General features: G+C 52.1%; 30 non-coding genes and 15 pseudogenes across 30 annotated transcripts in view; all 45 read left to right on the forward strand.

The window, feature by feature from the left end:
• LOC131112304 (5S ribosomal RNA) overlaps window positions 1-63 on the forward strand; it is a 109-nt pseudogene extending 46 nt beyond the window's left edge.
• Window positions 64-175: 112 nt separating this feature from the next.
• On the forward strand, window positions 176-293 carry LOC131112147 (5S ribosomal RNA; annotated as a pseudogene).
• Window positions 294-405: 112 nt separating this feature from the next.
• LOC131118508 (5S ribosomal RNA) lies at window positions 406-524 on the forward strand. The gene has a single exon (XR_009125689.1). It is a non-coding gene; the product is annotated as a 5S ribosomal RNA (ribosomal RNA).
• Window positions 525-636: 112 nt separating this feature from the next.
• On the forward strand, window positions 637-755 carry LOC131118957 (5S ribosomal RNA). Its single transcript, XR_009126096.1, has one exon. It is a non-coding gene; the product is annotated as a 5S ribosomal RNA (ribosomal RNA).
• A 112-nt stretch (window positions 756-867) lies between these two features.
• LOC131112120 (5S ribosomal RNA) lies at window positions 868-976 on the forward strand (annotated as a pseudogene).
• Window positions 977-1,088: 112 nt separating this feature from the next.
• On the forward strand, window positions 1,089-1,207 carry LOC131115867 (5S ribosomal RNA). The gene has a single exon (XR_009123136.1). It is a non-coding gene; the product is annotated as a 5S ribosomal RNA (ribosomal RNA).
• A 111-nt stretch (window positions 1,208-1,318) lies between these two features.
• Window positions 1,319-1,437, forward strand: LOC131115560 (5S ribosomal RNA). Its single transcript, XR_009122839.1, has one exon. It is a non-coding gene; the product is annotated as a 5S ribosomal RNA (ribosomal RNA).
• A 111-nt stretch (window positions 1,438-1,548) lies between these two features.
• LOC131115805 (5S ribosomal RNA) lies at window positions 1,549-1,667 on the forward strand. The gene has a single exon (XR_009123074.1). It is a non-coding gene; the product is annotated as a 5S ribosomal RNA (ribosomal RNA).
• A 112-nt stretch (window positions 1,668-1,779) lies between these two features.
• LOC131118480 (5S ribosomal RNA) lies at window positions 1,780-1,898 on the forward strand. The gene has a single exon (XR_009125659.1). It is a non-coding gene; the product is annotated as a 5S ribosomal RNA (ribosomal RNA).
• Window positions 1,899-2,010: 112 nt separating this feature from the next.
• LOC131117648 (5S ribosomal RNA) lies at window positions 2,011-2,129 on the forward strand. The gene has a single exon (XR_009124859.1). It is a non-coding gene; the product is annotated as a 5S ribosomal RNA (ribosomal RNA).
• Window positions 2,130-2,241: 112 nt separating this feature from the next.
• On the forward strand, window positions 2,242-2,360 carry LOC131115728 (5S ribosomal RNA). Its single transcript, XR_009123000.1, has one exon. It is a non-coding gene; the product is annotated as a 5S ribosomal RNA (ribosomal RNA).
• Window positions 2,361-2,471: 111 nt separating this feature from the next.
• On the forward strand, window positions 2,472-2,580 carry LOC131114195 (5S ribosomal RNA; annotated as a pseudogene).
• A 112-nt stretch (window positions 2,581-2,692) lies between these two features.
• LOC131119158 (5S ribosomal RNA) lies at window positions 2,693-2,810 on the forward strand. The gene has a single exon (XR_009126286.1). It is a non-coding gene; the product is annotated as a 5S ribosomal RNA (ribosomal RNA).
• A 112-nt stretch (window positions 2,811-2,922) lies between these two features.
• LOC131112840 (5S ribosomal RNA) lies at window positions 2,923-3,031 on the forward strand (annotated as a pseudogene).
• A 111-nt stretch (window positions 3,032-3,142) lies between these two features.
• LOC131113816 (5S ribosomal RNA) lies at window positions 3,143-3,261 on the forward strand. Its single transcript, XR_009121536.1, has one exon. It is a non-coding gene; the product is annotated as a 5S ribosomal RNA (ribosomal RNA).
• A 112-nt stretch (window positions 3,262-3,373) lies between these two features.
• Window positions 3,374-3,492, forward strand: LOC131117659 (5S ribosomal RNA). Its single transcript, XR_009124870.1, has one exon. It is a non-coding gene; the product is annotated as a 5S ribosomal RNA (ribosomal RNA).
• A 112-nt stretch (window positions 3,493-3,604) lies between these two features.
• LOC131117670 (5S ribosomal RNA) lies at window positions 3,605-3,723 on the forward strand. Its single transcript, XR_009124881.1, has one exon. It is a non-coding gene; the product is annotated as a 5S ribosomal RNA (ribosomal RNA).
• A 112-nt stretch (window positions 3,724-3,835) lies between these two features.
• LOC131112624 (5S ribosomal RNA) lies at window positions 3,836-3,944 on the forward strand (annotated as a pseudogene).
• A 111-nt stretch (window positions 3,945-4,055) lies between these two features.
• LOC131114229 (5S ribosomal RNA) lies at window positions 4,056-4,164 on the forward strand (annotated as a pseudogene).
• Window positions 4,165-4,276: 112 nt separating this feature from the next.
• On the forward strand, window positions 4,277-4,394 carry LOC131119159 (5S ribosomal RNA). Its single transcript, XR_009126287.1, has one exon. It is a non-coding gene; the product is annotated as a 5S ribosomal RNA (ribosomal RNA).
• A 112-nt stretch (window positions 4,395-4,506) lies between these two features.
• LOC131118275 (5S ribosomal RNA) lies at window positions 4,507-4,625 on the forward strand. Its single transcript, XR_009125440.1, has one exon. It is a non-coding gene; the product is annotated as a 5S ribosomal RNA (ribosomal RNA).
• A 112-nt stretch (window positions 4,626-4,737) lies between these two features.
• LOC131112305 (5S ribosomal RNA) lies at window positions 4,738-4,846 on the forward strand (annotated as a pseudogene).
• A 112-nt stretch (window positions 4,847-4,958) lies between these two features.
• On the forward strand, window positions 4,959-5,076 carry LOC131112148 (5S ribosomal RNA; annotated as a pseudogene).
• Window positions 5,077-5,188: 112 nt separating this feature from the next.
• Window positions 5,189-5,307, forward strand: LOC131118519 (5S ribosomal RNA). Its single transcript, XR_009125700.1, has one exon. It is a non-coding gene; the product is annotated as a 5S ribosomal RNA (ribosomal RNA).
• Window positions 5,308-5,419: 112 nt separating this feature from the next.
• LOC131118958 (5S ribosomal RNA) lies at window positions 5,420-5,538 on the forward strand. Its single transcript, XR_009126097.1, has one exon. It is a non-coding gene; the product is annotated as a 5S ribosomal RNA (ribosomal RNA).
• A 112-nt stretch (window positions 5,539-5,650) lies between these two features.
• On the forward strand, window positions 5,651-5,759 carry LOC131112121 (5S ribosomal RNA; annotated as a pseudogene).
• A 112-nt stretch (window positions 5,760-5,871) lies between these two features.
• On the forward strand, window positions 5,872-5,990 carry LOC131115868 (5S ribosomal RNA). Its single transcript, XR_009123137.1, has one exon. It is a non-coding gene; the product is annotated as a 5S ribosomal RNA (ribosomal RNA).
• Window positions 5,991-6,101: 111 nt separating this feature from the next.
• LOC131115561 (5S ribosomal RNA) lies at window positions 6,102-6,220 on the forward strand. Its single transcript, XR_009122840.1, has one exon. It is a non-coding gene; the product is annotated as a 5S ribosomal RNA (ribosomal RNA).
• Window positions 6,221-6,331: 111 nt separating this feature from the next.
• LOC131115817 (5S ribosomal RNA) lies at window positions 6,332-6,450 on the forward strand. The gene has a single exon (XR_009123086.1). It is a non-coding gene; the product is annotated as a 5S ribosomal RNA (ribosomal RNA).
• A 112-nt stretch (window positions 6,451-6,562) lies between these two features.
• Window positions 6,563-6,681, forward strand: LOC131111651 (5S ribosomal RNA; annotated as a pseudogene).
• A 112-nt stretch (window positions 6,682-6,793) lies between these two features.
• On the forward strand, window positions 6,794-6,912 carry LOC131117681 (5S ribosomal RNA). The gene has a single exon (XR_009124892.1). It is a non-coding gene; the product is annotated as a 5S ribosomal RNA (ribosomal RNA).
• A 112-nt stretch (window positions 6,913-7,024) lies between these two features.
• On the forward strand, window positions 7,025-7,143 carry LOC131115729 (5S ribosomal RNA). Its single transcript, XR_009123001.1, has one exon. It is a non-coding gene; the product is annotated as a 5S ribosomal RNA (ribosomal RNA).
• Window positions 7,144-7,254: 111 nt separating this feature from the next.
• Window positions 7,255-7,363, forward strand: LOC131114196 (5S ribosomal RNA; annotated as a pseudogene).
• A 112-nt stretch (window positions 7,364-7,475) lies between these two features.
• LOC131119161 (5S ribosomal RNA) lies at window positions 7,476-7,593 on the forward strand. Its single transcript, XR_009126288.1, has one exon. It is a non-coding gene; the product is annotated as a 5S ribosomal RNA (ribosomal RNA).
• A 112-nt stretch (window positions 7,594-7,705) lies between these two features.
• Window positions 7,706-7,814, forward strand: LOC131112842 (5S ribosomal RNA; annotated as a pseudogene).
• A 111-nt stretch (window positions 7,815-7,925) lies between these two features.
• LOC131113827 (5S ribosomal RNA) lies at window positions 7,926-8,044 on the forward strand. The gene has a single exon (XR_009121537.1). It is a non-coding gene; the product is annotated as a 5S ribosomal RNA (ribosomal RNA).
• Window positions 8,045-8,156: 112 nt separating this feature from the next.
• On the forward strand, window positions 8,157-8,275 carry LOC131118456 (5S ribosomal RNA). The gene has a single exon (XR_009125630.1). It is a non-coding gene; the product is annotated as a 5S ribosomal RNA (ribosomal RNA).
• Window positions 8,276-8,387: 112 nt separating this feature from the next.
• LOC131115524 (5S ribosomal RNA) lies at window positions 8,388-8,506 on the forward strand. Its single transcript, XR_009122802.1, has one exon. It is a non-coding gene; the product is annotated as a 5S ribosomal RNA (ribosomal RNA).
• A 111-nt stretch (window positions 8,507-8,617) lies between these two features.
• LOC131112306 (5S ribosomal RNA) lies at window positions 8,618-8,726 on the forward strand (annotated as a pseudogene).
• Window positions 8,727-8,838: 112 nt separating this feature from the next.
• LOC131111647 (5S ribosomal RNA) lies at window positions 8,839-8,956 on the forward strand. The gene has a single exon (XR_009121310.1). It is a non-coding gene; the product is annotated as a 5S ribosomal RNA (ribosomal RNA).
• A 112-nt stretch (window positions 8,957-9,068) lies between these two features.
• Window positions 9,069-9,187, forward strand: LOC131115179 (5S ribosomal RNA). Its single transcript, XR_009122465.1, has one exon. It is a non-coding gene; the product is annotated as a 5S ribosomal RNA (ribosomal RNA).
• A 112-nt stretch (window positions 9,188-9,299) lies between these two features.
• LOC131118960 (5S ribosomal RNA) lies at window positions 9,300-9,418 on the forward strand. The gene has a single exon (XR_009126099.1). It is a non-coding gene; the product is annotated as a 5S ribosomal RNA (ribosomal RNA).
• A 112-nt stretch (window positions 9,419-9,530) lies between these two features.
• LOC131113851 (5S ribosomal RNA) lies at window positions 9,531-9,639 on the forward strand (annotated as a pseudogene).
• Window positions 9,640-9,751: 112 nt separating this feature from the next.
• On the forward strand, window positions 9,752-9,870 carry LOC131114898 (5S ribosomal RNA). The gene has a single exon (XR_009122195.1). It is a non-coding gene; the product is annotated as a 5S ribosomal RNA (ribosomal RNA).
• A 111-nt stretch (window positions 9,871-9,981) lies between these two features.
• Window positions 9,982-10,000, forward strand: part of LOC131114899 (5S ribosomal RNA) — a 119-nt gene continuing 100 nt past the window's right edge. The window contains exon 1 of the ribosomal RNA XR_009122196.1: window positions 9,982-10,000. This exon is cut by the window's right edge and continues 100 nt beyond it. This is a non-coding gene — a ribosomal RNA (5S ribosomal RNA).

Genomic DNA, 10,000 nt, shown 5'->3' on the forward strand with positions numbered 1-10,000 from the left:
CAGGGGCGGGCCTGGTTAGTACTTGGATGGGAGACCGCCTGTGAATACCAGGTGCTGTAAGCTTTTTATGGTTTCTGCTCTTGCCTGACAGCAGAGGGCGCTGTTTGACACTTTTTGCTGTAGTCTAGTTTGGCCTGTGTCACCTTCAAATAGGATCTTTTCAGTTGACCTGGCAGCTTAGGCCATACTACCCTGAAAACGCCCGATCTCGTACGATCTCGGAAGCTAAGCAGGGCCGGGCATGGTTAGTACTTGGATGGGAGACCGCCTGTGAATACCAGGTGCTGTAAGCTTTTTATGGTTTCTGCTCTTGCCTGACAGCAGAGGGCGCTGTTTGACACTTTTTGCTGTAGTCTAGTTTGGCCTGCGTCACCTTCAAATAGGATCTTTTCAGTTGACCTGGCAGCTTACGGCCATACTACCCTGAAAACGCCCGATCTCGTCCGATCTCGGAAGCTAAGCAGGGGCAGGCCTGGTTAGTACTTGGATGGGAGACCGCCTGAGAATACCAGGTGCTGTAAGCTTTTCATGGTTTCTGCTCTTGCCTGACAGCAGAGGGCGCTGTTTGACATGTTTTGCTGGAGTCTAGTTTGTCCTGCGTCGCCTTCAAATAGGATCTTTTCAGTTGCCTTGGCAGCTTTTGGCCATACTACCCTGAAAACGCCCGATCTCGTCCGATCTCGGAAGCTAAGCAGGGGCGGTCCTGGTTAGTACTTGGATGGGAGACCGCCTGGGATTACCAGGTGCTGTAAGCTTTTTATGGTTTCTGCTCTTGCCTGACAGCAGAGGGCGCTGTTTGACACTTTTTGCTGGAGTCTAGTTTGGCCTGCGTCTTCTTCAAATAGGATCTTTTCAGTTGTCCTGGCAGCTTACGGCCATACTATCCTGAAAACGCCCGATCTCGGAAGCTAAGCAGGGTCGGGCCTGGTTAGTACTTGGATGGGAGACCGCCTGTGAATACCAGGTGCTGTAAGCTTTTTATGGTTTCTGCTCTTGCCTGACAGCAGAGGGCGCTGTTTGACACTTTTTGCTGTAGTCTAGTTTGGCCTGCGTCACCTTCAAATAGGATCTTTTCAGTTGACCTGGCAGCTTACGGCCACACTACCCTGAAAACGCCCGATCTCGTCCGATCTCGGAAGCTAAGCAGGGGCGGGCCTGGTTAGTACTTGGATGGGAGACCGCCTGGGAATACCAGGTGCTGTAAGCTTTTTATGGTTTCTGCTCTAGCCTGACAGCAGAGGGCGCTGTTTGACACTTTTTGCTGGATCTAGTTTGGCCTGCGTCGCCTTCAAATAAGATCTTTTCAGTTGTCCTGGCAGCTTGCGGCCATACTACCCTGAAAACGCCCGATCTCGTCCGATCTCGGAAGCTAAGCAGGGGCGGGCCTGGTTAGTACTTGGATGGGAGACCGCCTGGGAATACCAGGTGCTGTAAGCTTTTTGTGGTTTCTGCTCTAGCCTGACAGCAGAGGGCGCTGTTTGACACTTTTTGCTGGATCTAGTTTGGCCTGCGTCGCCTTCAAATAAGATCTTTTCAGTTGACCTGGCAGCTTACGGCCATACTACCCTGAAAACGCCCGATCTCGTCCGATCTCGGAAGCTAAGCAGGGGTGGGCCTGGTTAGTACTTGGATGGGAGACCGCCTGGGAATACCAGGTGCTGTAAGCTTTTTATGGTTTCTGCTCTTGCCTGACAGCAGAGGGCGCTGTTTGACACTTTTTGCTGGAGTCTAGTTTGGCCTGCGTCGCCTTCAAATAGGATCTTTTCAGTTGTCCTGGCAGCTTACGGCCATACTACCCTGAAAACGCCCGATGTCGTCCGATCTCGGAAGCTAAGCAGGAGCGGGCCTGGTTAGTACTTGGATGGGAGACCGCCTGGGAATACCAGGTGCCGTAAGCTTTTTATGGTTTCTGCTCTTGCCTGACAGCAGAGGGCGCTGTTTGACACTTTTTGCTGGAGTCTAGTTTGGCCTGCGTCGCCTTCAAATAGGATCTTTTCAGTTGATGTGGCAGCTTACGGCCATACTACCCTGAAAACGCCCGATCTCGTCCGATCTCGGAAGCTAAGCAGGGGCGGGCCTGGTTAGTACTTGGATGGGAGACCGCCTGGGAATACCAGGTGCCGTAAGCTTTTCATGGTTTCTGCTCTTGCCTGACAGCAGAGGGCGCTGTTTGACATGTTTTGCTGGAGTCTAGTTTGGCCTGCGTCACCTTCAAATAGGATCTTTTCAGTTGACCTGGCAGCTTACGGCCATACTACCCTGAAAACGCCCGATCTCGTCCGATCTCGGAAGCTAAGCAGGGGCGGGCCTGGTTAGTACTTGGATGGGAGACCGACTGGGAATACCAGGTGCTGTAAGCTTTTTATGGTTTCTGCTCTAGCCTGACAGCAGAGGGCGCTGTTTGACACTTTTTGCTTGATCTAGTTTGGCCTGCGTCGCCTTCAAATAAGATCTTTTCAGTTGTCCTGGCAGCTTTCGGCCATACTACCCTGAAAACGCCCAATCTCGGAAGCTAAGCAGGGGCGGGCCTGGTTTGTACTTGGATGGGAGACCGCCTGTGAATACCAGGTGCTGCAAGCTTTTTATGGTTTCTGCTCTTGCCTGACAGCAGAGGGCGCTGTTTGACACTTTTTGCTGTAGTCTAGTTTGGCCTGTGTCACCTTCAAATAGGATCTTTTCAGTTGACCTGGCAGCTTAGGCCATACTACCCTGAAAACGCCCGATCTCGTACGATCTCGGAAGCTAAGCAGGGCCGGGCCTGGTTAGTACTTGGATGGGAGACCGCCTGTGAATACCAGGTGCTGTAAGCTTTTTATGGTTTCTGCTCTTGCCTGACAGCAGAGGGCGCTGTTTGACACTTTTTGCTGTAGTCTAGTTTGGCCTGCGTCGCCTTCAAATAGGATCTTTACAGTTGCCCTGGTAGCTTACGGCCACACTACCCTGAAAACGCCTGATCTCGGAAGCTAAGCAGGGGAGGGCCTGGTTAGTACTTGGATGGGAGACCGCCTGGGAATACCAGGTGCTGTAAGCTTTTTATGGTTTCTGCTCTAGCCTGACAGCAGAGGGCGCTGTTTGACACTTTTTGCTGGATCTAGTTTGGCCTGCGTCGCCTTCAAATAAGATCTTTTCAGTTGTCCTGGCAGCTTACGGCCATACCACCCTGAAAACGCCTGATCTCGTCCGATCTCGGAAGCTAAGCAGGGGCGGGCCTGGTTAGTACTTGGATGGGAGACCGCCTGGGAATACCAGGTGCTGTAAGCTTTTTATGGTTTCTGCTCTTGCCTGACAGCAGAGGGCGCTGTTTGACACTTTTTGCTGGAGTCTAGTTTGGCCTGCGTCGCCTTCAAATAGGATCTTTTCAGTTGTCCTGGCAGCTTACGGCCATACTACCCTGAAAACGCCCGATCTCGTCCGATCTCGGAAGCTAAGCAGGGGCGGGCCTGGTTAGTACTTGGATGGGAGACCGCCTGGGAATACCAGGTGCCGTAAGCTTTTTATGGTTTCTGCTCTTGCCTGACAGCAGAGGGCGCTGTTTGACACTTTTTGCTGGAGTCTCGTTTGGCCTGCGTCACCTTCAAATAGGATCTTTTCAGTTGATGTGGCAGCTTACGGCCATACTACCCTGAAAACGCCCGATCTCGTCCGATCTCGGAAGCTAAGCAGGGGCGGGCCTGGTTAGTACTTGGATGGGAGACCGCCTGGGAATACCAGGTGCCGTAAGCTTTTCATGGTTTCTGCTCTTGCCTGACAGCAGAGGGCGCTGTTTGACATGTTTTGCTGGAGTCTAGTTTGGCCTGCGTCACCTTCAAATAGGATCTTTTCAGTTGACCTGGCAGATTACGGCCATACTACCCTGAAAACGCCCGATCTCGGAAGCTAAGCAGGGGCGGGCCTGGTTAGTACTTGGATGGGAGACCGCCTGGGAATACCAGGTGCTGTAAGCTTTTTATGGTTTCTGCTCTAGCCTGACAGCAGAGGGCGCTGTTTGACACTTTTTGCTTGATCTAGTTTGGCCTGCGTCGCCTTCAAATAAGATCTTTTCAGTTGTCCTGGCAGCTTTCTGCCATACTACCCTGAAAACGCCCAATCTCGGAAGCTAAGCAGGGGCGGGCCTGGTTTGTACTTGGATGGGAGACCGCCTGTGAATACCAGGTGCTGTAAGCTTTTTATGGTTTCTGCTCTTGCCTGACAGCAGAGGGCGCTGTTTGACACTTTTTGCTGTAGTCTAGTTTGGCCTGTGTCACCTTCAAATAGGATCTTTTCAGTTGACCTGGCAGCTTAGGCCATACTACCCTGAAAACGCCCGATCTCGTACGATCTCGGAAGCTAAGCAGGGCCGGGCCTGGTTAGTACTTGGATGGGAGACCGCCTGTGAATACCAGGTGCTGTAAGCTTTTTATGGTTTCTGCTCTTGCCTGACAGCAGAGGGCGCTGTTTGACACTTTTTGCTGTAGTCTAGTTTGGCCTGCGTCACCTTCAAATAGGATCTTTTCAGTTGACCTGGCAGCTTACGGCCATACTACCCTGAAAACGCCCGATCTCGTCCGATCTCGGAAGCTAAGCAGGGGCGGTCCTGGTTAGTACTTGGATGGGAGACCGCCTGGGATTACCAGGTGCTGTAAGCTTTTTATGGTTTCTGCTCTTGCCTGACAGCAGAGGGCGCTGTTTGACACTTTTTGCTGGAGTCTAGTTTGGCCTGCGTCTTCTTCAAATAGGATCTTTTCAGTTGTCCTGGCAGCTTACGGCCATACTACCCTGAAAACGCCCGATCTCGGAAGCTAAGCAGGGGCGGGCCTGGTTAGTACTTGGATGGGAGACCGCCTGTGAATACCAGGTGCTGTAAGCTTTTTATGGTTTCTGCTCTTGCCTGACAGCAGAGGGCGCTGTTTGACACTTTTTGCTGTAGTCTAGTTTGGCCTGTGTCACCTTCAAATAGGATCTTTTCAGTTGACCTGGCAGCTTAGGCCATACTACCCTGAAAACGCCCGATCTCGTACGATCTCGGAAGCTAAGCAGGGCCGGGCATGGTTAGTACTTGGATGGGAGACCGCCTGTGAATACCAGGTGCTGTAAGCTTTTTATGGTTTCTGCTCTTGCCTGACAGCAGAGGGCGCTGTTTGACACTTTTTGCTGTAGTCTAGTTTGGCCTGCGTCACCTTCAAATAGGATCTTTTCAGTTGACCTGGCAGCTTACGGCCATACTACCCTGAAAACGCCCGATCTCGTCCGATCTCGGAAGCTAAGCAGGGGCAGGCCTGGTTAGTACTTGGATGGGAGACCGCCTGAGAATACCAGGTGCTGTAAGCTTTTCATGGTTTCTGCTCTTGCCTGACAGCAGAGGGCGCTGTTTGACATGTTTTGCTGGAGTCTAGTTTGTCCTGCGTCGCCTTCAAATAGGATCTTTTCAGTTGCCTTGGCAGCTTTTGGCCATACTACCCTGAAAACGCCCGATCTCGTCCGATCTCGGAAGCTAAGCAGGGGCGGTCCTGGTTAGTACTTGGATGGGAGACCGCCTGGGATTACCAGGTGCTGTAAGCTTTTTATGGTTTCTGCTCTTGCCTGACAGCAGAGGGCGCTGTTTGACACTTTTTGCTGGAGTCTAGTTTGGCCTGCGTCTTCTTCAAATAGGATCTTTTCAGTTGTCCTGGCAGCTTACGGCCATACTATCCTGAAAACGCCCGATCTCGGAAGCTAAGCAGGGTCGGGCCTGGTTAGTACTTGGATGGGAGACCGCCTGTGAATACCAGGTGCTGTAAGCTTTTTATGGTTTCTGCTCTTGCCTGACAGCAGAGGGCGCTGTTTGACACTTTTTGCTGTAGTCTAGTTTGGCCTGCGTCACCTTCAAATAGGATCTTTTCAGTTGACCTGGCAGCTTACGGCCACACTACCCTGAAAACGCCCGATCTCGTCCGATCTCGGAAGCTAAGCAGGGGCGGGCCTGGTTAGTACTTGGATGGGAGACCGCCTGGGAATACCAGGTGCTGTAAGCTTTTTATGGTTTCTGCTCTAGCCTGACAGCAGAGGGCGCTGTTTGACACTTTTTGCTGGATCTAGTTTGGCCTGCGTCGCCTTCAAATAAGATCTTTTCAGTTGTCCTGGCAGCTTGCGGCCATACTACCCTGAAAACGCCCGATCTCGTCCGATCTCGGAAGCTAAGCAGGGGCGGGCCTGGTTAGTACTTGGATGGGAGACCGCCTGGGAATACCAGGTGCTGTAAGCTTTTTGTGGTTTCTGCTCTAGCCTGACAGCAGAGGGCGCTGTTTGACACTTTTTGCTGGATCTAGTTTGGCCTGCGTCGCCTTCAAATAAGATCTTTTCAGTTGACCTGGCAGCTTACGGCCATACTACCCTGAAAACGCCCGATCTCGTCCGATCTCGGAAGCTAAGCAGGGGTGGGCCTGGTTAGTACTTGGATGGGAGACCGCCTGGGAATACCAGGTGCTGTAAGCTTTTTATGGTTTCTGCTCTTGCCTGACAGCAGAGGGCGCTGTTTGACACTTTTTGCTGGAGTCTAGTTTGGCCTGCGTCGCCTTCAAATAGGATCTTTTCAGTTGTCCTGGCAGCTTACGGCCATACTACCCTGAAAACGCCCGATGTCGTCCGATCTCGGAAGCTAAGCAGGAGCGGGCCTGGTTAGTACTTGGATGGGAGACGGCCTGGGAATACCAGGTGCCGTAAGCTTTTTATGGTTTCTGCTCTTGCCTGACAGCAGAGGGCGCTGTTTGACACTTTTTGCTGGAGTCTAGTTTGGCCTGCGTCGCCTTCAAATAGGATCTTTTCAGTTGATGTGGCAGCTTACGGCCATACTACCCTGAAAACGCCCGATCTCGTCCGATCTCGGAAGCTAAGCAGGGGCGGGCCTGGTTAGTACTTGGATGGGAGACCGCCTGGGAATACCAGGTGCCGTAAGCTTTTCATGGTTTCTGCTCTTGCCTGACAGCAGAGGGCGCTGTTTGACATGTTTTGCTGGAGTCTAGTTTGGCCTGCGTCACCTTCAAATAGGATCTTTTCAGTTGACCTGGCAGCTTACGGCCATACTACCCTGAAAACGCCCGATCTCGTCCGATCTCGGAAGCTAAGCAGGGGCGGGCCTGGTTAGTACTTGGATGGGAGACCGACTGGGAATACCAGGTGCTGTAAGCTTTTTATGGTTTCTGCTCTAGCCTGACAGCAGAGGGCGCTGTTTGACACTTTTTGCTTGATCTAGTTTGGCCTGCGTCGCCTTCAAATAAGATCTTTTCAGTTGTCCTGGCAGCTTTCGGCCATACTACCCTGAAAACGCCCAATCTCGGAAGCTAAGCAGGGGCGGGCCTGGTTTGTACTTGGATGGGAGACCGCCTGTGAATACCAGGTGCTGCAAGCTTTTTATGGTTTCTGCTCTTGCCTGACAGCAGAGGGCGCTGTTTGACACTTTTTGCTGTAGTCTAGTTTGGCCTGTGTCACCTTCAAATAGGATCTTTTCAGTTGACCTGGCAGCTTAGGCCATACTACCCTGAAAACGCCCGATCTCGTACGATCTCGGAAGCTAAGCAGGGCCGGGCCTGGTTAGTACTTGGATGGGAGACCGCCTGTGAATACCAGGTGCTGTAAGCTTTTTATGGTTTCTGCTCTTGCCTGACAGCAGAGGGCGCTGTTTGACACTTTTTGCTGTAGTCTAGTTTGGCCTGCGTCGCCTTCAAATAGGATCTTTACAGTTGCCCTGGCAGCTTACGGCCACACTACCCTGAAAACGCCTGATCTCGGAAGCTAAGCAGGGGAGGGCCTGGTTAGTACTTGGATGGGAGACCGCCTGGGAATACCAGGTGCTGTAAGCTTTTTATGGTTTCTGCTCTAGCCTGACAGCAGAGGGCGCTGTTTGACACTTTTTGCTGGATCTAGTTTGGCCTGCGTCGCCTTCAAATAAGATCTTTTCAGTTGTCCTGGCAGCTTACGGCCATACCACCCTGAAAACGCCTGATCTCGTCCGATCTCGGAAGCTAAGCAGGGGCGGGCCTGGTTAGTACTTGGATGGGAGACCGCCTGGGAATACCAGGTGCTGTAAGCTTTTCATGGTTTCTGCTCTTGCCTGACAGCAGAGGGCGCTGTTTGACACTTTTTGCTGGAGTCTAGTTTGGCCTGCGTCGCCTTCAAATAGGATCTTTTCAGTTGCCCTGGCAGCTTACGGACATACTACCCTGAAAACGCCCGATCTCGTCCGATCTCGGAAGCTAAGCAGGGGCGGGACTGGTTAGTACTTGGATGGGAGACCGCCTGGGAATACCAGGTGCTGTAAGCTTTTCATGGTTTCTGCTCTTGCCTGACAGCAGAGGGCGCTGTTTGACATGTTTTGCTGGAGTCTAGTTTGGCCTGCGTCACCTTCAAATAGGATCTTTTCAGTTGACCTGGCAGCTTACGGCTATACTACCCTGAAAACGCCCGATCTCGTCCGATCTCGGAAGCTAAGCAGGGGCGGGCCTGGTTAGTACTTGGATGGGAGACCGCCTGGGAATACCAGGTGCTGTAAGCTTTTTATGGTTTCTGCTCTAGCCTGACAGCAGAGGGCGCTGTTTGACACTTTTTGCTTGATCTAGTTTGGCCTGCGTCGCCTTCAAATAAGATCTTTTCAGTTGTCCTGGCAGCTTACGGCCATACTACCCTGAAAACGCCCGATCTCGGAAGCTAAGCAGGGGCGGGCCTGGTTAGTACTTGGATGGGAGACCGCCTGTGAATACCAGGTGCTGTAAGCTTTTTATGGTTTCTGCTCTTGCCTGACAGCAGAGGGCGCTGTTTGACACTTTTTGCTGTAGTCTAGTTTGGCCTGTGTCACCTTCAAATAGGATCTTTTCAGTTGACCTGGCAGCTTAGGCCATACTACCCTGAAAACGCCCGATCTCGTACGATCTCGGAAGCTAAGCAGGGCCGGGCCTGTTTAGTACTTGGATGGGAGACCGCCTGTGAATACCAGGTGCTGTAAGCTTTTTATGGTTTCTGCTCTTGCCTGACAGCAGAGGGCGCTGTTTGACATTTTTTGCTGTAGTCTAGTTTGGCCTGCGTCACCTTCAAATAGGATCTTTTCAGTTGACCTGGCAGCTTACGGCCATACTACCCTGAAAACGCCCGATCTCGTCCGATCTCGGAAGCTAAGCAGGGGCAGGCCTGGTTAGTACTTGGATGGGAGACCGCCTGGGAATACCAGGTGCTGTAAGCTTTTCATGGTTTCTGCTCTTGCCTGACAGCAGAGGGCGCTGTTTGACATGTTTTGCTGGAGTCTAGTTTGTCCTGCGTCGCCTTCAAATAGGATCTTTTCAGTCGCCTTGGCAGCTTTTGGCCATACTACCCTGAAAACGCCCGATCTCGTCCGATCTCGGAAGCTAAGCAGGGGCGGTCCTGGTTAGTACTTGGATGGGAGACCGCCTGGGATTACCAGGTGCTGTAAGCTTTTTATGGTTTCTGCTCTTGCCTGACAGCAGAGGGCGCTGTTTGACACTTTTTGCTGGAGTCTAGTTTGGCCTGCGTCTTCTTCAAATAGGATCTTTTCAGTTGTCCTGGCAGGTTACGGCCATACTATCCTGAAAACGCCCGATCTCGGAAGCTAAGCAGGGGCGGGCCTGGTTAGTACTTGGATGGGAGACCGCCTGTGAATACCAGGTGCTGTAAGCTTTTTATGGTTTCTGCTCTTGCCTGACAGCAGAGGGCGCTGTTTGACACTTTTTGCTGTAGTCTAGTTTGGCCTGCGTCACCTTCAAATAGGATCTTTTCAGTTGACCTGGCAGCTTACGGCCATACTACCCTGAAAACGCCCGATCTCGTCCGATCTCGGAAGCTAAGCAGGGGCGGGCCTGGTTAGTACTTGGATGGGAGACCGCCTGGGAATACCAGGTGCTGTAAGCTTTTTATGGTTTCTGCTCTAGCCTGACAGCAGAGGGCGCTGTTTGACACTTTTTGCTGGATCTAGTTTGGCCTGCGTCGCCTTCAAATAAGATCTTTTCAGTTGTCCTGGCAGCTTACGGCCATACTACCC

The sequence above is a fragment of the Doryrhamphus excisus genome, unplaced genomic scaffold, assembly GCF_030265055.1.
Source record: "Doryrhamphus excisus isolate RoL2022-K1 unplaced genomic scaffold, RoL_Dexc_1.0 HiC_scaffold_25, whole genome shotgun sequence".
Classification (NCBI taxonomy): domain Eukaryota; kingdom Metazoa; phylum Chordata; class Actinopteri; order Syngnathiformes; family Syngnathidae; genus Doryrhamphus; species Doryrhamphus excisus.